The sequence below is a fragment of the Bos grunniens genome, chromosome 1 (assembly GCF_055505025.1).
Source record: "Bos grunniens cultivar Pamir isolate PY7600 chromosome 1, Bosgru_T2T1.0, whole genome shotgun sequence".
NCBI lineage: Eukaryota > Metazoa > Chordata > Mammalia > Artiodactyla > Bovidae > Bos > Bos grunniens.
In genome coordinates, this window is record NC_141165.1 from 31,113,927 (window position 1) to 31,134,799 (window position 20,873).

The 20,873-nt window shown below is 42.2% G+C and overlaps 1 protein-coding gene and 1 long non-coding RNA gene across 4 annotated transcripts in view; one reads left to right on the top strand and one right to left on the bottom strand.

Moving 5' to 3' along the window:
- Nucleotides 1-2,868: 2,868 nt before the first annotated feature.
- The window catches only part of PLS1 (plastin 1), a 127,780-nt gene continuing 109,775 nt past the window's right edge, over nucleotides 2,869-20,873 (top strand). For 2 of the 3 annotated variants that reach the window (XM_086383768.1, XM_086383509.1), the window contains exon 1: nucleotides 2,869-2,937. The gene's annotated coding sequence lies outside the window, so the exon portion shown is untranslated. Of the gene's footprint in view, nucleotides 2,938-16,545; nucleotides 16,701-20,873 lie in introns of all 3 variants that reach the window. The other variant, XM_086383675.1, reaches the window with a different exon arrangement.
- On the bottom strand, nucleotides 11,860-19,692 carry LOC147379231 (uncharacterized). The gene is made up of 3 exons (XR_015157621.1): nucleotides 19,112-19,692; nucleotides 18,763-18,857; nucleotides 11,860-12,166 (listed from the first exon to the last, which is right to left on the bottom strand). It is a non-coding gene; the product is annotated as an uncharacterized LOC147379231 (long non-coding RNA).

Sequence of the window (20,873 nt, forward strand, 5' to 3'; positions counted from 1 at the left end):
GCAATACATTTACAAATCACATTTGGGAGTTGGTTACTTTTGGAAGTGGGTTGTTTCAGATATTTTATATTGATTATGTTTAGCTTCTTCTACAGACAGTGATTTTTTGTTGTTGTTTTTGCCTTCTCCAAAAATCAGGTTACACCATATTTAGAGTTTACACTTCCTTAAGACCTCATCTTGGTCAATATCCCCCACTAAATAAAGAACTCATAGGAGTCTTTGATTAAATTTTCTTTATCTTTATTGGAAAATATACAAATGAATGTCATAAATTTAAAGTGTACAGTTTAGTTTTGACAGTTGTATATTTCTGTGAAATTTCCACTGTAGTCAATAAAAGCTTTCTTTTCCATCATCCCCAAAAGATTATTACTGCCTCTTGATAGCCCATTCCTTCCTTCACTCCTTGCTCCAGGCAATTACTAGTTTGCTTTTTGTCAATTTAGGTTATTTTGAACTTCATATAAATGGAATCATTTATTTGCCTCTGGCCTCTTTAACTCAGCATAATAATTTTGAGATTTATCCATGTTGGAGCCTGTATGAGTAATTCTCCCCTTGCCCTTTTTCTGATGAGTAGTATTCCATTGCATAGATGCACCACAATTTGTTTATCCATTCACCTGTTGGTGGGCATTTGGGTTCCTTCTGATTGGGCCTAGGGTGAAAAATAGGCCTTCCCAGATGGCTCAGTTGTAATGAATCCCCTTGCCAACGCAGGAGATGCAGGGGACTTGGGTTGGATCTCTGGGTCAGGAAGATTCCCTGGAGGAGGAAATGGCAATCCACTCCAGTATTCTTGCCTGGGAAAACCCACAGACAGAGGGGCCTGGCAGCTTACAGTCCATAGAGTCACAAAGAGTGGGACAGGACTGAGCATGCATGCAAGAATATTGTGGAAAAAAAAAAAAAAAAAGCTGCCATGAACATTCCTATTCCAATCTTTGTATGATTATATTTTAATTTCTCTTGGGTAATATCTATGAATGGAATGGCTAGATTATATGGCAGATGTGTGTTTAACCTTTTAAGAAATACATTGTGAGAACTTACACCTCCTCTTATACATCTGGGCTCAGATAAGGAGCCACTGATTTCTCTAGGTTTAACACAGGGAAAAATCCTCATCCTCCTCAGCCTTAGCCTTGCTCAGTTATGTCCGACTCTTTGTGACCCCATGGACTGTAGCCCCGCAGGCTTCTCTGTTCATGGGATTCTCCAGGCAAGAATACCGGAATGGGTTGCCATGCCCTCCTCCAGGGGATCTCCCCAACCCAGGGATGGAACCTGGATTTCTTGCATTGCAGGCAGATTCTTTACCACTGAGCCACCAGAGAAGCCCAGCCTTAGCCCACCTACTTCCAATTGCTTATCACCTCCTTTGGGTTTCTAAAATAACTCCAACATCCTTCTTCTTCTCTTAAGCTGTACTAATATCAACTTAGGATTTCTTGAGTAGCTGTTTTGTACCCAGCACTGTGCTAAACACTAAACGGTCACACAAAACTTAGAGTTAAATGGGGACCCCCTCTTGTTGCCTAGACACAGTCTGAGAGACCACAACAATAGGTTATGCTACAGGCAAAATACATGAGTACTCTTGTGGTTGCATTCCACTCATTTGACTCACATGCTAGAGGAAATATTCCACCTTTATTTGCTTGTAAGCTGTAGTTATTTATTTATTTTTAAAGTAGGTGTGGCTGTTAAATGAAGAGGAAGTGCTATGTGAAATCTCAGAGAGGAGGAGAGAGAAAATTTCTCTTTTAATATCTATATCTATATATCTTTTCTCTGGACCAGATGTCAAGAGAAATATGTAATTTGATATATGCACTGTGCTCAGTCGCTCATTCATGGCCGACTCTTTGTTACCCCATGAACTGTAGCCCGCCAGGCTCCTCTGTCCATGGAATTTTCCAGTCAAGAATACTGGAGTGGGTTGTCATTTCCTTCTCCAATTTGGTACATACATATATTTAATATATATTAAATTACATACATATATTACATAAATTTATACATATACACGCAGCTTCCAGGTGGCTCAGTGGGTATAGAATCTACCTGCAATGCAGGAGATGCAGGAGACGCAGTTTTTATCCCTGGGTCAGCAAGATCCCCTGGAGGAGGGCATGGTGCTGTGCTCTGCTTAGTCGCTCAGTGGTGTCCGACTCTTTGCGACCCTACAGCCCAGGAGGCCCCTTGTCCATGGGGATTCTCCAGGTAAGAATACTGGAATGGGTTACCATACCCTCCTCCAGGGGATCTTTCCAATCCAGGGATCGAACCTAGGTCTCCCGGGTTGCAGGAGGATTCTTTACTTTCTGAGCCACCGAGGAAGCCCATATATATGTGTGTGTGTATATATATATCTACATCTTTTCTCTTGATCAGAAGTTCGCATGTGGTATCCGAATTAGCAGCGCCAGTTTCCCCCGAGAAAATGTTAGACATGCAGATGGTGGGGCCTCATCTAGATCTACTTGAATCTGAACTCTTGAGAGTGGGATCTGTGGTTCAACAACCCCTCCAGGTGATTCCTATCCACGATCAAGTTCGCGAAGCACTTGTAAGCTCACTCAAGTGGTGTAGATGGTCATCTTTAGGTTTGGCGGAGGATGTGTCCTGGGTCGCTTTGGGCAGTAGGGATAAAGTTGCGCAGTTCCCCTCCACCTCTCCCCCTCTCCCTCTAGCCTCTCCCAGCACCTGCAACTCCACTTCAGCTCTTGGCCTCGGGTCCTTTCCCCCAGGAGCCGCAGTCAAAACGCGGCAAGTGGATTCGGAGTCTGCCTGCCAGGGTGCCGGCCGGGCATGCGTAGTGGCGCCAGGGCAGCAGCTAGGCTGGCGCGACTGGGGAGCCGTAGAGCAGACTTGCGTGTGCCGGGATCCGGAGCGGTAGCTGCGGGCTCAAGGGCAGAACGGCGGCTGCAGGTACGCTGCGCGGTGAGGCGGAGGGGATCCGAGAGAAAGCCTGGACCGATAGGCAGAAAACAGAGCTTTACTTCCTCGCCGGCTCGGCGGCTCCAGAGGAGTCTCTGCGGGTTTCCCTCGCTGGAGAGGTGTCTCCGGCGCCCGCCGACCTCGGGGTGCGCTTGTGTCCAGTCTGGGCAGCAAGTAGTGTGGGCAGGTGTTAGTTATATCCTGTATTTATGCTGTTTGCACAGTAAGCTGGAGAACGGCATTATGATTCTTTGCATGAAGTTAGGCATTTTGTTAACTTTTCTATTTTCCTCTCTCAAACTTTGGATGCCTAGTGGTGAGGCTCTTTGATCCAGCCTCTTTTGCTTGTGTGACTGGTTTATTTGCCTTTGGCCTTTTGCTGCAGAGGATCAATAGGACTGGAGTGAGATCTGTGGTTTCTGGTTTGGGTGCCTTTTCCGGAGCGGGGTGTGGAGGGGTCTCCTGGATGCGGCATTAAAAAACAAAAAAAGCCAACTTTCAGCATATTTCAGTGCCAAAAACTTTATGCATTTCAGCTGCATTTTAAAGTAGAGACGTTGTGTGTTTGCTTCGGCAGTACGTATAATACAAACTTCGTAAAGTCCAAGATGTATTTTCCCCTTACTTTTCTACATTACAGTTTTTTCAGGCATCGTTTGGTACTCTTGAAAGGGAGCTGTTTCTTAGATGAGTAACAGAGCTCTCACTGTCTCCCCTTTCTTTACCCAGTCACATTTTCTAACTCACACAGAAATATTTTATCCTGGGTCTGTCATATTGGACACACTCATAAGATGTTAAGGCTGTGCCGCACACATTTCTTGGATAATCTGTGAGCCATAAACAAAATTTTTGGACTACACACTGAACATTCTTTAAGTGTTAAATCTGCAAGATGGGAGGCAGATACATAGAATTAATAAGTTTAGAAGAAGGCAATTTGTAGTTTAGGAGGAGACACCTGTATGGAAAGATAATACAGATATTGCCATTTCCTTCAACTCCCCCCGACCCTCCCCCTTACCATGATGAATGTTTTAATGGAAGAAATAATATACAGTTGGTTTAGTTTTGGCCTGTGGAGACCTTCGAGGTCAGGCAGTTCAGCTGCTTCAGTTTACAAGTGAGAAAACCGAAACCAACCAGGTTAAATGACTTGATGCGGCTGTGGAGCCCCTCCTTAGCAAAGCTGGGCCTCGGACCCAGGTTTTCTGATTTGCAGGGCTCTTTATGCCATCCCCTGCTGATACTCTCCTCAGAGTTTACTGAGATTATTGTACTTTCTTTTTCTCTTCTATCTCTTTATATTGTGTGTGTATGTGTGTGTGCACACATTTAGTCTCTCAGTGGTGTCCAACTCTTTGTGACCTCATGGACCGAAGCCTGCCAGGCTCCTCTGTCCATGGAATTCTCCAGGCAAGAATACTGGAGTGGGTTACCGTGCCCTCCTCCAGGAGATCTTCCCCACTGAGAGATCGAACCCAAGTCTCTTATGTCTCCTGCATTGCAGGCGGATTCTTTACCTTCTGAGCCATTCGGGAAGCCCCCTTTTATTTTGTAGTCTGGCTGAAATCGAAAATTAGCTACTCCTGCTACTGAACTTGCTTACCTTGTAAACTCATTTCAAATAGTACCTTCTAGGGGCCTCACTGGAGGTCCAGTGGTTAAGACGTCAAGTATCCAGTGCAGGGAGTGCAGCTTGATCCCTGGTCGGGGAACTAAGATCTGGAATGTCGGGTGGTATAGCCATCCCCCCTACCCCCACAAAACAAAAAGTACCCTCTCAAGCCCCCGCTAACAATTGACTGGTCTTGAAATTGCCCTCCTTCCTTGTCTCAGAGTATCTGTTTGCCTCTTTCTCTGTTGAAGTCTTGCCTACGAAGCAAGGTGTAACTCAGGTGTGCCTCTTCCTAGAAGCCTTCTTCGATTACTATAGCCAGAAAGTAGCTCTCCCCCTTCTGAAGCCTCTAACATTTGTTAGTGTTGTCTGCCCTAGTATCCCCCTTCATCTTTAGTATCCTGGATTGTTGAATTTTAATACGTGACCCAACTTCCTGACCAGTGTGTGTAAGCTCTGGGAGCTTCAGGCCTATGACGTAGACATCCCACACAAAACTAAGCAAAAATAATGCTCTTGGTACTATTTGTGGGAGGAAGTGAAACAGGGACAGTTTGGTGAAGGGATTTGATGTGGATGTTCTGTGAAATGAAGGAGGTCACCTTAGAGCTCTAGCAAGACAGTGGACAAGTCAAACCAGTCTGATGGGATGTTTCTCGTATCTTCATCAGAGGTCATGGATCATGACCTCTAAGTTCTGGGGATAGGGGTCAATCCATAATAGAGGAGAGTTGCCTACGGCCTGGACATAAGCATGTGATTCTAAGTGCAGAGTGAAGAACTCAGATGTAAGAAATCATACAAAGGGGGAGGCATTTGGTAAAAGACTAGGTGCAGGAATATCCCTGGCGACCCAATGATTAAGACTCAGAGCTTCTACTGCAAGGGGCAAGAGGGAGTTTGGTCTCTGGTCAGAGAACTAAGATCCCTCATGCCTTGCCACATGACCCCACCCCAAAAAAAGGGTAGATGCAGAAAAGAAAAGATATTTTGAAAATCACTTTAGTTTCAGGTTTGGGATGTTGGTAATGATAATTTTCTTCTTATATTATAAATAATACCCAGTTATGACATTGTCTGCTTCTCTTTTTCATATAGTTGTGTGGTTGACTCACTTCCCATTCTAGATGATAAGTTCTTTGCGGGATGTTCTTTAATTCCTCACAATGCCAGGCACGTAGCTTTGCAGTATTAGATACTCAACTGTTATTGCCTGAATAAACAAACAAACAAGTGTATTTGACATGGGGAAGGTGGGCATTAAGGATCCTACAGCTATGTACTGTGCTTAGTCACTCAGCCATGTCTGACTCTTTGCAACCCCCTGGACTATACAGTCCATGCACTTCTCCAGGCCTGAATACTGGAGTGGGTAGTCTATCCCTTCTCTAGGGGATCTTCCAGACCCAGGAATCAAACCGGGGTCTCCTGCGTTGCAGGCGGGATTCTTTACCAGCTGAGCTACAGAGCTGTGAGGTAGCCCTTCATCCAGGCCATCACCCCCTCATGATGTAGAGGAGGAGCTGAGATATACTTAACTAAGCTAGTTAGTGGTGTAGCCAGATCTGCTATACTTTCATTAACCCTAACTTTTCAAGGTTAACAATCCCAAGATTCATTTGCCATGGAGGTATTCTGTGGATCTGGGGGGAACTTGGTGGTTAGTGGAAGGATATCTGTGTAACTGGAAGAGATGAAACACAAGAGGTGACTGGCCAATTCAACGTTGAGTGCACAGAATAGGGGCATGACTGCAGACCTGGGGACCTCCACATGATGAAGTCGAGGACTTCCCTTCATCGAGGGAAAGGATGTGGTAGCTTATCTTGTCAGGGGCAGCAGATGGGCCCCAGGTGGGCCCCAGATCCTTGGACTGAGAGTGTGTTTGAGAGGGACATTTTACATTACCAGGAGCAATGTTTCTGAGAGTAGTGTTTATGGCCAAGGAATGTGGGGCTAAGTTTGAGATAGAATTGTGATCAGACTTTCCACCTGGAAAAAACAGACAGAAGGCAGTGCTTCCCAACCCATCTTGGATCAAGAAGTAGTTTGGTATATTTTGTTTATTTCGAACAGATGTTGCAAATAGCTGTTTTGCAAATCAAAACACAGTCTTTTCATTGAGCTTTCCATGAGCACACAGCATCAAGGGAGCTGTTGGAAGGCACCCGTCCTTTCTGTTGTCAGTCACACTATAGTTGATCACCGTCTTCAACTGGCAGTGTTGTCTCCTCTCTCTCTTTTTAAAAATACTGATTTGTTTGGCTGTGCTGATCTTAGTCACGGCACACCAGATCTTTTAGTTGCCACATATAGGATCTAGTTCCCTGACCACTGATTGAACCCAGGTCCCCTGCATTGGGAGTTGAGAGTCTTAGCCACTGGACCACCAGGGAATACCTCCTCTTGTAAGAGTTAAGAAGAAAGAGCAGTTGAGCAGAGAAACTGAGCTTGAGAGATGGTTACTCATGGGAAGGAAAGGCTTGGCCAAATATAGAGGAATTACGTTTTTTTTTTAATCATGACGTTAGTCAAAATTGATTGGACAGCCAAATGCAAAATCAGGCAGTACATAGAAGTTAATATCTCATACACTTAAACAATACCCAGATACTAAATTCTAGAGTAATATATCATAGCCCTGTGTAAAATGACTACATTACCTAACTTTTTAAAAATAATAATAATATTCATAGCTTGTATTTTAGGATGTTTTCTACAGACCAGACACTGCACTGAACACTTTACCAGCAATATATCATTGAATCTCTACAAACCATTCTGAGAAATTGGTGCAGTTATTCCCATTTTATAGCCTAGAAGGCTGAGACTTGTGTAGAAATCACATTTCTGATGTCACATCATTAACAAGTGGCTAAACTGAGCTTGGATCCCAGGCCCCCGTGACTTCAGGCACGGGGAGCTAAAGTAAAATGCAAAACTTTATCCGTGGTAACCCTAACAGATGCTTAGAATGGCTACAGATTTTATCGGGTGACACTTCCAATGGTCTATGAGCCAGAATTTCATAAGAGAAACAAAACAACAGGGATGCATCTTTCTGGGTTTTGTTTTTATAATTATCCCACTCAGTCTTTATCTTTTTACCCTCAAAGCCTTTCTGGAGGCAGCAGAGATGGCATCTACTTCTCTGAGTGCACGTAAAGCTCTTTTGAGGTGATGGATGTGAGTTGGTGGTGATCCAGGAAATGTCTCTGGGGTATGAAAGTGAGACACTCATCTTGTGTATGAGCCTAAGGACTCTAGGGTGAACAGTTCACAAGGACTTTTTCACCTGGGATCCATGGTGGGAGTTCCTGGAAGATCTTTGGGTCCTGCCCCTTACCCTGGTCTCAGATCTTTAAACTGTGGTCAAAATCCTCAGGCTGAATGCGCACCTGGACACTTCCTCCAGGATCCTTCAGTCCAGGGAGTTCTGAAGTCAGTGTTGCAGGTGGAGGTGGGTGTCGATACCTCAGGGAGTGCCGCAGGTCAGGGGCCTGAATCATCTAGACCATTTAGGTGATTTAGAGGCAAGACTGGCAGGCCCCACACTTGACCAGCTGACTCGGCTGTGAGAGAATGTCCTGTCCCTCCCTCCTTGATGGACCTCATTGCTCTCTCCTGGGAGCCTCAGCCTGGAACCCAGTGAGGACATTTCTCTCCTCCCTGTGCTGCCTGAGCCCCTCTGTCTGTCTCTGGCTTCTGCCTCCGCTGAGCTCGTCCTGTGCGTCCTCAGGGTCAGTCTCTGGACATGAAAGAGAAGGCTGCCTGCCTCAGGCCCTTACCTATTACATGTTTCAACATCCAATGATCCCAGTCAACCTTTTGATGAAAATCAGGGAGAAAGAGGCCTTTGTGCTGTCTGTTGGTTTATTGGTTATAAAATGATGATGCAGTTTTGATTGCTGGAAATTTTGCTGACTTAAAATCACATGAGATGTGAGGCTGTTTCAACTTTGATCATCTTATTTCTTTTCAGTACTACGGTGTCTGAAAGTGCCTACTTGCCATTTTTTGGGTGCGAAACATAGAGGGTGTCTTCTGTGAAAGCAGGTTGCTTTTTGGTAATACTGTGGATGCAGAAAGGGTGAGAGAGGGCTAATTAGGAGAGTTTTCCTCTTATGTGAAACACATGTTTCATCAGAAAGTATCGATGTTCTTTTGTAGGAGAGTTAGAGATAATCTGTTCATAAATTCCAGTTGTGAAGGAGACTTTAGACTTTACAACAAACTAAATTTTTATGATCGACTCTTTTGAGCAATTCAGAGCTATAAAACTAGAATATTTGGGTTATAACTCACTGCACAGAGACATGTCTGCCTCAGAAATTTCAAGAAATTCCAAAGAAAACAGGAGAAACTGACTTTTCCCAATAGTAAGATAAATGGCCATCTACCTTAGTAAGGTGGAAGCGGGTTTTGCCGTGGTGTGGCTTTCACTATAAAAAACAAAAGATTTTGGGGGGAATGGTTGACAGGAGAAACTCAGAGGAAACCAGAATCGTTACTGAGAAACTCAAATTGTTTAAAGATCCAGTCCCAGGAAATAACATTTAAAATAAAAATAATGAAAGTCCCTTCAATTTGTTGGAGAAGTAAGAAACAGGAGATGTTAGCAGTGCTGAAAAAATAGAACTTCTATTGAATTTGAGATTAAAACATTGGTAAATGTGTGTAGAAGAATGTTATTTAATTACAGACCTTCCCCACTCGCCCATCCCTCACAATGAATTCCCACTGTGGGGCCCTCTGCATTCCATAAATAAAAGAGTAGACTTATCTTCATGCATCACAGTTGAAAAATCTCAAATGATGCATGACAATCTGTGACCTAAAACTGATGTTGATCAAACAGATGTGAATGCCTTAGACAGAAAGTACTGGCTGTATTCACACTTTGTTCCCATAGCTAGTGCTCAGAATCCAGATTAAATTGTCCAAATTAAAAAAAAAAAAAAAAAAAGGTTCAGAACCCACTCATTTACAGTGAATGATCAAAGGCACATTGTTTCATTTCACTTTGTCATTGTAAATGCCACCTTTTATGGCTCTATCGGTTTCTTTTTCTTTTTTGTCCTTGATATATATTTTGTACTGTTTATAGATAAAAATCAATGCAAACTAGAATTCTGAGGTTTGATAAATGTGACTCTGCTTAGGGTTTTAATGCTATTCATCAATAATTTGCTGGAAAAACAGTATCAAATAAGTACATAATTGAACCTTTATGTCTATAGCAAGTTAGTATTTATAACCATTGGGAACAAATCAAAAGTTCTTGAGACTCTGAAATTCTTTCACCTGAAAGCTCTCTCAGCATTCTATGCTGGTAAAATCTCCCTTTTCCTCCCTTTCTTCTCAGTCTTAGGGTCACTGGGACACTGTTTTGGTTCAAGGGTATTGTCAAGAGCTTCCCAGTTCTTGCAGAGTTGAAGTGTTATTGGGTCAATGAGATGCCAGCCATGAAACACAGCCCATAAAAACCCACTGATGTTTTTTAGCAAAAGTTTTCATGCCAAGTGAATTAGTTTTGGAAAAACAACCGTAGCAGCAATTGACTTGCTCACTTTTTCCATCAAGTTAAACCCCAGATCTCCATTAGTAGAAAAAAGGTACTCTGAGAGGCTCTGAATGTTTAGTGGTCAATCAGAATGAGCTCCTTAAGGTAATTTAAAGTTTAGATAGCTGAAATCAGTTGGCTTATGATTAGGGCCATGCATGAGAAGTCAAAGTCTATGATTCTGTTTCTGACCCCTTGAGAAGAGAGGCCTTCTCTTCAGCTGCAGGTTTGATGATTAATCAAGATAGTAAATGTGAAAGCAATTAGTAAACTGTAAGGCGAGGAGGTAAGGTATTTATTGATATAATAGTTTTCCATCTTCGCTGCCTTTCATTGTTAAGTGACCAAGGCTTTGAGAATGAATGACTTGCCTGTTTGAGTCTACATGGCTTGAAACAATGATAGAGATGGAATGCACATCTTTGTCTTTTAATTTTGACGTTTGACAAAATGTCAGGGCTCAGTGTTGGGACCATAGCGATAGCCAAGACAGATACAGGATCCCTGTCCACATGGAGCGTCAGTCTATCCCAAATACAGTGCTCTTTCAGTCAATCCATATTTTCTTCTTTAACTGACGAGAGGGAATACTTTTTCTATGAATTGATATGTGGCTTTTATAAGATGCTAAATGTGCTTATGGCTAAGCCTTGACTATGGAGCCCTTTAAGTGGTTTCTCTGTCCCCAATGGTGCCTTCAATAGCTGCCCAGTAAACTTCCGATCTCACTGGATGGGCCTTTTATTCATCTCCATTGTGGAGAGAGGAGTCGGATGCCTCTCAGCATCCTTCTCATGGTCAATCAGAGGCTTGTTGCAGAAAAATACTTTTCTCTCCTACTCTGCAGAATCAAAGGAATCAGATGGCCTCAAGGGCTGGGGACAGCACTGTGAGTGAAGTATAGTCCTTGTACTGACAGGTTCTCAGTCAATTGAGGGAGGCAGACACAGGGCCAGGCTGTGACAGGAGTGAGCACCAGAAGGAAGGGCAGAGTGAAGCTTTGGGGGAGCCCGAATGGAGATCATTCTGTTAAATCTCTTGAGGAAAGTGTTAAGACTTTTGAGCTGATCCTTGAAAGGAAAGCACAAGTTCAATCTACAGGGACTAGCTAGAGGAAAAGGCATTCCTTGGAGAAGGGACAGCATGAACAAAAGTACGGAAACAGGATGGAGCTGATCTGTTTAGGAAAATTCAGGTCCTTTAATGTGTTCTAAAATGTGAGCAGGATACGAATCAGCTGGACAGCTTGTAAATGAAGGCGTTGCTGAATCCCAACTGCAGGTTCTCATTCTTTGGGTCTGAGGTGGGGCTGGAGAATTTCATTTCAACAAATTCCCAGGTGATGCTGAGGCTGATGATCTGGGAATTTTGAGAGCCACCAGACTAGAGTGTAGTGTAGGTGAGATAAGAGAACTAGAAGCAAAGAAACAAATGGTTTTCTTTTGTAACTGTACTATCTGTACTATCTTCATAGAATTGATGTTTTAAGGTATTTTTTTGGTTTTGTTTTCTTCTTAAATTAGCCTCATTTCCAGTATTCTTGTCTGGAGAATCCCATGGACAGAGGCGCCTGGCAGGCTACAGTCCATAGCATCACAAAGAATAAGACGTGACTGAAGTGACTTAGCACACATGTACCAGTGGTTGCTGCCTGTGCCTCTTGCTGTCCTCTGGAAGTTCCATGCCTGCTCCACCCCACCCCAACCCCCCAGCTCTCCCCAAAAATCAGACCTTTTCTTTTTTTTTTTTAACATTTTATATTTTTTAGTTAGTTTTGACTGCGCTGGGTCTTGGTTGCAGTGCATAGGCTTTCTCTAGTTGCGGTGAGCAGGGGCTACTCTTCATTGCCATGTGCAGGCTTCTCTTGTGGAGCACAGGCTCCAGGTGCATGGGCCTCCGTAGTTGTAGCACGTGGGCTTAGTAGTTGTGGCACAGGGGCTCAGGTGCTCCATGAGAAACCAGCTCTTTTCTTGCATTCCGTGTTTTTAAGTAACTGCTGTTCAGCCAGAATGACATTCCACCTGTGATGTCCTAAACAGCTGACATTAGAAAGAAGATGTTAGAAGCTGACCCACACTAAGAGTGAATGATGAGTATACCCAATGAGTATGTTTGTATTTTATTTTGTTAATCTGGATATAATGTTAAACTGCATCCAGTAAGTAATTTTGGAATAGCTTGCAAGATCTGAGCTCAGAGGTAGGATGTACACAATTGAAGAAAGTTCCTTTCTTGTTCTCAGAGAATGTGCAGTCCTATAGTAAGGTTAAGATAGATGAATTCCTGGCTCCAGTACAGGGCAGTTGGTGCTGTAAGTGCTGTAAGAATGATAGGAAACCACAATGACAGGTCTGAGAAGGGGAAAGGTTCACTTTCCATTGGGACAGTTAGGGAAAGCAGAGCAGGGTTGAGGATAATGTTTTATCCATCTTTGTGAGCCAGCTGATCATTTGTCTATGTAAAGAAAATAGTGGAGGAGGGGCATATGAAGCAGGGGGTGAAGGATGGGCAGGTGCTCATAGGTAGCATGGGCCCTGGGGGAATTACTGGAGAGATGGGCCAGACAGACGGGCAACTGAACCTCAGAACAGAAGTGAAGCAGGAAGTGCAGGTTCAGCCAGTACTGGGGTCTCTGAATCATTCTGGCAAGTACAGAGAGGTAAGACTAGAAAGGCATTTAGGGAAGATTGCAGAACCTTTTGAGTATGAGGCTGCGGAATTTGGAATTTTATTCTATAGGCAGTGTGAGTCACAGACTTGCTTATCTATCGACTTACTTTTACTTCCACTTCTCTCTTAACCCCCAACACCTCAGAGGAGGAGGAATCCCATTTTTTGCTGACCATTGATCTGTGGTTCATACTCTTTTGGAAAAACACAGAAAAATGCTTTTCCGTGGCTCTGATTTTAATTCTTTTTGGGGGGGGATCTCCATGCCTCGTGGCTTCTGGGATCTTAGTTTCCCAACCAGAGATCGAACCCATGCCCTTGGCAATGAAAACACATAGTCTTAACTACTGGACCACCAGGGAATCCCCTGACTTTAATATGTGTATTTCAGTCATCTTACAGACTTGCAAAAATGAATCCATCATGTTAAAGGTTTCTGTGGCTTTCAAAATATGTAAAATATGAAAGGACAACCAATTTCCATTTCTGAGTGACAGTTTATAAAAATAAGTTAAAAATAATTCAATCACCAGGTAAAAGTGGTTACAGTACTTGTTCAGTGTTGTTCTGGGAAGAGAAGGGAATTCAAAAGTGAAGGCTGAAACCGAGGGAGAATCTCCAAGTCATTCAGCCTGTCTGAACCTTGGTTTTTGTTGTGAAGTTACTGTTGTTTGTATTTTGTTGTTCTTTTTGTTGTGGATGAAACAGGTACAATAGGAATGAACGGGTATACATTGTATTTTATTTTTAATTTTTAAAAATTTTGTTACTGGAGTATAATTGCTTTTGGGCTTCCCAGGTGGCTCAGTGATAAAGAATTCGCCTGCCAATGCAGGAGACATGAGTTCGATCCCTGGTTGGGGAAGATAGTCTGGAGTACGGAATGGCAACCCACTTCAGTATTCTTGCCTGGGAAATCCCCTGGACAGAGGAGCCTGGCAGGCTGTTGTCCATGGGGTCACAAAAGAGTAAAACACAACTTAGTGACTAAACAGCAACAACAATAACTGCTTTATAATGTTGTGTTAGTTTCTGCTGTACAACAAAGGGATTCAGCTATATACATACACATATATGTATCTCTCCTCCCTTTTGAACCTCCTTCTTACCCCACCTCCATCCCACCCCTCTAGGTCATTCTAGAGCACCAAGGTGAGTTCCCTGTGCTATACAGCGGCTTCCCACTAGCTGTCTCTTTTACACATGGTAGTGTATATATGTCGGTGCTACTCGGCCTACCCTCCATTTCCCTGGCTGTGTCCACAAGTCCTTTCTCTACATCTGTGTCCTCTGTTTCTGCCCCCTGCAAAATAGATTCATCTGTACCATTTTTATAGATTTTGTATATAGATGTTAACATACGATATATTTGTTTTTCTATTTCTGACTTCACTCTGTGATATACATTTTAGATCAGAATCTTCTAGTATGAAGATTTACTTTTTCTTGTGGCCACATGTGTGCCCACACCTGGCCATGTAGAGAGTCTGTTTCTTGAGGGCAGGATTATGTCTAATTCAGTTTGTATCCTCATTGCCTGAATGCCAATGACTGTACAAGGAGGCACTTGATAAATTGTTGAATTAACGGAACATGAAAAGGAATGGATGAATGGATGAAAATCTGTACCCACCTCCACCCATATACTTAATGTTTTCTAGCTTCTACTTGCTTGTAGAGACTTAAGATCCATGGTGCCTTATTTTCAGACTGCTAATCCCAGGTCTGTGTTTTATTGACAGTAAATTTTGATACTCCAGCCTTATTCAAGAGACAGCTGCATAGCTTGAATTCAAAGTATAAGGATCTTTGTGGATTCATAAGTGTTCTAAACTAATTCCAGAAATGAATTAAATAGTATTATTTAATAATAATGTTTTATATATCGATAATGCTTATATGAAAAATTGATTCACCTCTAAAAGAAACTGACAAATATAAATTGAGGTTGTATTCTTCTTGAAGTGTTTCTTATTGTTTAAGAGAAATCAGATTAGAGGTGAGTAGGACAGTAATTTATGGAGATGCTCAAAGAAATGTGTGTTAATACTCTAATCTGCTAGAGACTTGAGTACCTGTTTTACCTGCAGTTAAATGAAACAAGAACCAAAACTTTATTATACCTTAGGTTTTACAATATCTCTAATGTTAACAGAAATTCAATTCTTGATTCATGAAGTTCCATGTGATTTACATGGGAGAAAAGTTCATCTCTTTCATTGTGAACAAAGTAGTTTGGTTTTCAAAATTATTGTATTTCCTGTTAATATACACCTGGAATGTGTAGGATAAAGAAGATGAACCTTTTTAAATTTTCACTGAGTTATAGCCTAGTGATATGTATTGTGCTGTGGGAGACTAAGCTCATTTGCATATTTCCGAGTGAGTTTTACATTTCTCATAGAACTAGGACAACAAATGATAGAAGAACTGAAAGCATTATAATTTTCTAGTAATTCAGAGGAAATGACTCCATTCTGAGGTAGGAGGCTAAAAAAGGACACAGCGATACCCCCACTTTAGGTAAGCTAGCCAGTCAGTCATTCAGTTGTGTCCGACTCTTTGCAACCGCATGGGCTGTAGCCCGCCAAGCTTCTCTGTCCGTGGGATTTCCCAGGCAGGAATACTGGAGTGGGTTGCCATTTCCTCCTCTAAGGGATCTTCCTGACCCAGGGATTGAATCTGTGTCTCCTGCATTGGCAGGAGGATTCTTTATCACTGGACCACATGGGAAGCCCGTTCGTAAGCTAATTATAATACCAACAGGAAATTTCTTTTGCATCCTCTTTTACATCTCAGGCACACTTTAGGGAGGCCTTATGTTTATGTATCAGTAGTTTGCTCATTTAATCTGAGAAGCCTCATTCAGACCTTCTGTGTGCACAGGTTCTTTCATTATGTTCTGCCCTTCGTCATTATACTAAAGGTATTACAAAATCAAACAGAAGGCTTCCCAGGAAATTAAAGGTTTCATATCAATCAGACATTGTCAGGGCTTCCCTTATAGCTCAGTTGGTAAAGAATCTGCCTGCAGTGCAGGAGACGGGTTCATTTCCTGGGCCAGGAAGATTCCCTGAAGAAAGTGCCAACCCACTCCAGTGTTCTTGCTTAGAGAATCCCATGGACAGAAGACCTTGGCAGGCTACAGCGCATGGGGTCATAAGAGTCATATACAACTTAGTGACTAAATCACCCCTACCAGACACTGTCAAAATATGTGCCTTGAATAGCATTGAATGTGTTCCATCAGTGTTCTTGGTACACATGATGTGTGTGTTTTTTTTTAAGCTAATAGCTTTATTTATTTACCAAGGTATAATTCACACACCATACAGTACATTCATTTAAAGTATAAGGGTGTTTTAGGGTATTTTCATCACCCTATACCATTTGCATGCACTCCTCATTTCCCCATTTTTCTAAAAATATAGTGGACAGTACTTTATTTGGAAATGTGCCTTCCTATAATTAAAATCCTATTAGTCAATCTCTACCTCTCCCCAGGCAATGACAGATCTTCCTGTCTCTATAGTTTGCATATGCTTGACATTTCATATAAAGGGAATCATACAGTGTGTGGCCTTTTGTGTCTGCCTATTTCACTTAGCATAATGTTTTCAAGGTTTATTCATGTTGTAGCACTAATACTTCACTTTTTATGGCTGAATAATAGTCCACTGTGTTGATCTACCACATTTTCTTCATTCATTCATCAGTTGATGAACACTGAGTTGTTTTCACTTTTTAGTTACTATGAATAATGCTGCTATGAACATTTGTGAACAAGTTTCAATGGGACACGTGTTTTCATTTCTCTTGGGTATATACGTCAAAGTGGAATTGCTGGTTCACTTGATGACTCAACAGTAAACACTTAGAGGAACTGCCAGACCATTTTCCAAGGTAACTGCACCATTTTACGTTCCTAGCAGCAATGTACGAAGGTTCTAGTTTCTCCACATCCTCACCAGCACTTGTTATTATGTCATTTTGATAATGACCATCTGGCTGTGAAGTGGTGTCTCATTGTGTTGACATTTACAGTTCTAGATAGAGAAAATGTACAGAGATTTTCCGTGTGCCTCACACTGATACACAGTTTATGCTGTCATTAACATTTTACATTAGTGTGGTAAATTTATTATAATTAATGAACTGATATTGCTATATTATTAATTATAGTCTATGGTGTATTCACATTCCCTTAGTTTTTGCCTAAAGTCCTTTTTCTATTACACGATCCCATCTGGGAATCCTGATAGATTCCTGATGAACCCACATTATAGTTAGTTGACATTTAGCTCCTTAGTCTCCTCTTGGTTGTGACAATTTTTCAGACTTTTTCCTTGTTTTTTGATGACCACAAGTGTTTTTTTTTTTTTTTTTCTTTTTTAAAATTTGTTTTTTTTTTAATTGGAGGTTAACTGCATTACAGTATTGTATTGGTTTCTGCCATATATCAACGTGAATCAGCCATAGGTATATGTATGTCCCCTCCCTCTTGAACCTCCCTCACACCGATGGTACTGATGAACAGGGCAGCAATGGAGATGCAGAGATAGAGAACAGATTTGTGGACACATGAGGGGAAGGAGAGGGAGGGAAGAATTGAGAGGGTAACATTGAAACATATATAATACCATATGTAAAATTATATAGCCAGTGCAAATTTGCTGTATGATGCAGGGAGCTCAAGTCAACAATGCTCTATGACAATAATGAGTGTTTTGAGGAGCTGTTTCCCAGGTGGCTCAGTGGTAGAGAATCCATTTGCCAATGCAGGAGATGTGGGTTTGGTCCCTGAGTCAGGAAAATCCCCTGGAGAAGGAAATAGCAACTCACTCCAGTATTTTTGCCTGGAAAATCCCATGGACAGAGGAGCATGGTGAGATGCAGTCCGTGGGGTCCTGAAGACTCGGCTACGCCTTAGGGACTGAGCATGTGCGCACAGACACATACGCTCACACACACAGAGTTAGGTACATTGTTAGATGCCCCTCAGTTGGAATTTGTCTGATTTTTCTTTTTTATGATTAGGCTACATTGACATTAATTTTTAGTATTAAAAAAATAACCAAGAGCAATTTACTTGGAGCATAAAAATACATAATCAGAACTGGAAATCAGCAGACGGATGGGTAATAGGAAATTCTTTGGAATTTTAAAAGTTCATTTGCCCCTGGAAAATGGGCAGAAATTTAATTCCAAGATGTATTTTCATACCAAGGACTTGATCATATTGTAAAAGGACCAGATTAAGTAATAGAATTTATTTTCATGTCTGTCATAGATAGCATCTACTCTAAGGATAAAGCCAAAGGTATATTTTTTGCTGCTTTAAATGTACCTGAGAAAGTTGTTTTGCTTGTAATAAAACATAAAGGAAATATAAATTTTAATTGGCTTTAAGGAGAATGCCATGGTTCTGGGGAATTTCCTGCGGTCCAGTGGTTAAGACTCCATGCTTCCACTACAGCGGGCACAGATTTGACCCCTGGTCAGTGAACTAAGATCCCACATGGTGAAGGGTCAAAAATTTTATTTTTGTGAAAAAGAATTCCACAGTTCTGAGGCATTTAAAAAAACAATCCCACAGATTTGAGGCAGCAGCGGTCTACCATGCAGTCAGTGTTTCCATCTATATTCGTTCTGTTGATCCTCACGGATTCCTTGTGGAGCGGGGCAAGGAACTGAGGCTCTTACAGGCTGTGTCTTTGTCTTTTGGCCTGACTCACACAGCTGTCAGTTGTTGAGCTGAGATTTGGACCCAGGGCTGTGGAACTTTATACCCTACTGTTTGCCAGGCCAGGCTCCAGACTTTCCAGTGGTTTTAAATCGGGCATGTATCAAAGGATACAGGATTGAGTCCTTATCTTAGTGGATATTTTTACTGCCAGCTGGAGGAGATAGCGTCTCTCTGAGTTCAAAGCCCCACCAACATCAGTGTGTCCAATGAATAGCTTACCTGTTGACTGCTAACAAAAGAGAACTGGGCCAGCTCTGCTCAGAGCTCTCTACCATCTTGTCCATGGAGTGTAACCCCACTGCTACATGTGTCTCCTGAAAATGAAGAGTCATAAAGCAGGACATGAGCCATGTGGAAGAACAACATATTCAGCTAAGGTTTGTCAGTGGTTAGTTACATCGTTCAGTGAACATCACTCAAGGTACATTGCTTGATGTGTGTCTCGGTAAGATCTTAAGTTTTATTAATAACGATGATTTGGTTGTAAATACTGATTTTTGAAATAGGAGTAGGTGTGGCAATAATTTGTGAATGTGCTTGAAGTGAAATAATAAAGTTGCACACATACCTGTCTGAGGAAGGTTTGGAAAATTTCCCTATTTAATCCTTGTAAATGGCTGAGGTTGGTTGATCACAGGATACAAGGCTTCTGTCTGCTCAGCTTTTCTGTATATGTCAAGATGGAGTAGGCTATGTTATAGGAACAAATCAACCGTGATACTTCCATTGATTTCTTGTTCACATAAATGCCAGTGTGCATTGGCTGTCCTCCAGGGCAGCTGTTCTGCATTCAATGACTCAGAGATCCAGGCTGCTGTAATTTTTGTGATTTTGCTCTTTTGACATGGGACTTCTAGGTTGTTGCAGCAGGAAAAGGGGAGCTAGAGGATCACATGGCTCTGAAAGGCTTTGTCCTGTGTGTGCGTGCTAAGTCATTTCAGTCGTGTCCAACTCTTTGTGACCCTATGGACTGTAGCCTGCCAGACTCCTCTGTCCATGGGATTCTCCAGACAAGAATGCTGGAGTGGATTGCCATTTCCTCCTCCAAGGGATCTTTCTGACCCAGAGATCAAACCCGCATCTCCTGTGGCTCCTCCATTGCAGGCAGATTCTTTACTGCTGAGCTACCAGGAAAGCCCATGCTTTGGCCTAGAGGGACACAAATCACTTCTACTCACAGCCCATTGGCTGGAACTAATCACATGGCCCTGCTGAAAGTGAGGGGCAGCACATGGCTATTCCATGAATTTTGTCTTTGCTTCACCACTTTAGAGTAAGAGAACTGGTTAGTTGAGGGAGAACCTTCCGTAAAGAGAGGAGTTTATTAGGATAGTGATAATTGCCAGATAACTTGCTGCTGCTGCTGCTGCTGCTAAGTTGCTTCAGTCGTGTCCGACTCTGTGCGACCCCATAGATGGCAGCCCACCAGGCTCCCCTGTCCCCGGGATTCTCCAGGCAAGAACATTGGAGTGAGTTGCCATTTCCTTCTCCAATGCATGAAAGTGAAAAGTGAAAGTGAAGTCGCTCAGTCGTGTCTGACTCTTAGCGACCCCATGGACTGCAGCCTACCAGGCTCCTCCATCCATGGGATTTTCCAGGCAAGAGTACTGGAGTGGGGTGCCATTGCCTTCTCTGGCCAGATAACTTAGGTATGGCCAATTAGGTGACTTGATACCATTTGGCTAGTATCTTCTAGTAATAGACTAGTAAGGCTGCGTCTTCTAAGGGGATATCATTAAAGTGTACTTCTTTCATATTGTAATTCTTCAAGTGATGGTGCTGATGATCAAAGTTGTATTTGGTGAGGTGTCCCAAGTGTTTTTCCTGAATTAAATTAATTCAGACTGAGGACTGTGATTTCATCACCTTGGTAAATACTTTGCAGTTTTATCAATTTGCCTTGTTGGATATAGTACCTAGATTAGACCATCACCATGCTGATAGATCTCTTCTAGAAACGGGATCGTCACTAAACTAGCTTACAAAAAGCCTCATTACGTTAAAGGTGGCACTCTGTTTGTTGTCTTAACTAGCACTAATTACAACGAGACCCAATATTTACTGTGATTTGGACCCATACTCATATGTACGCAACTTAAGACTTTGCAGACCTCTTTAGCAGCTGTATCTAGAAATAAGGCTTGTGGTGAGCTAAGGCCTGAGGTCATAGATTTTTTTTTTTTTTTTTAGGTATATGTTTTCTTCCCAAATTAATTCTCTTTGGTTGTGCTTTTGTGATGCCATTTTTTATTAAAAATATACTGCTGGTAAATGCAGAACTCCTGTTTATTTTGTCCTTATGATCTGCCCTTTCCCCATTCTCCATTGTG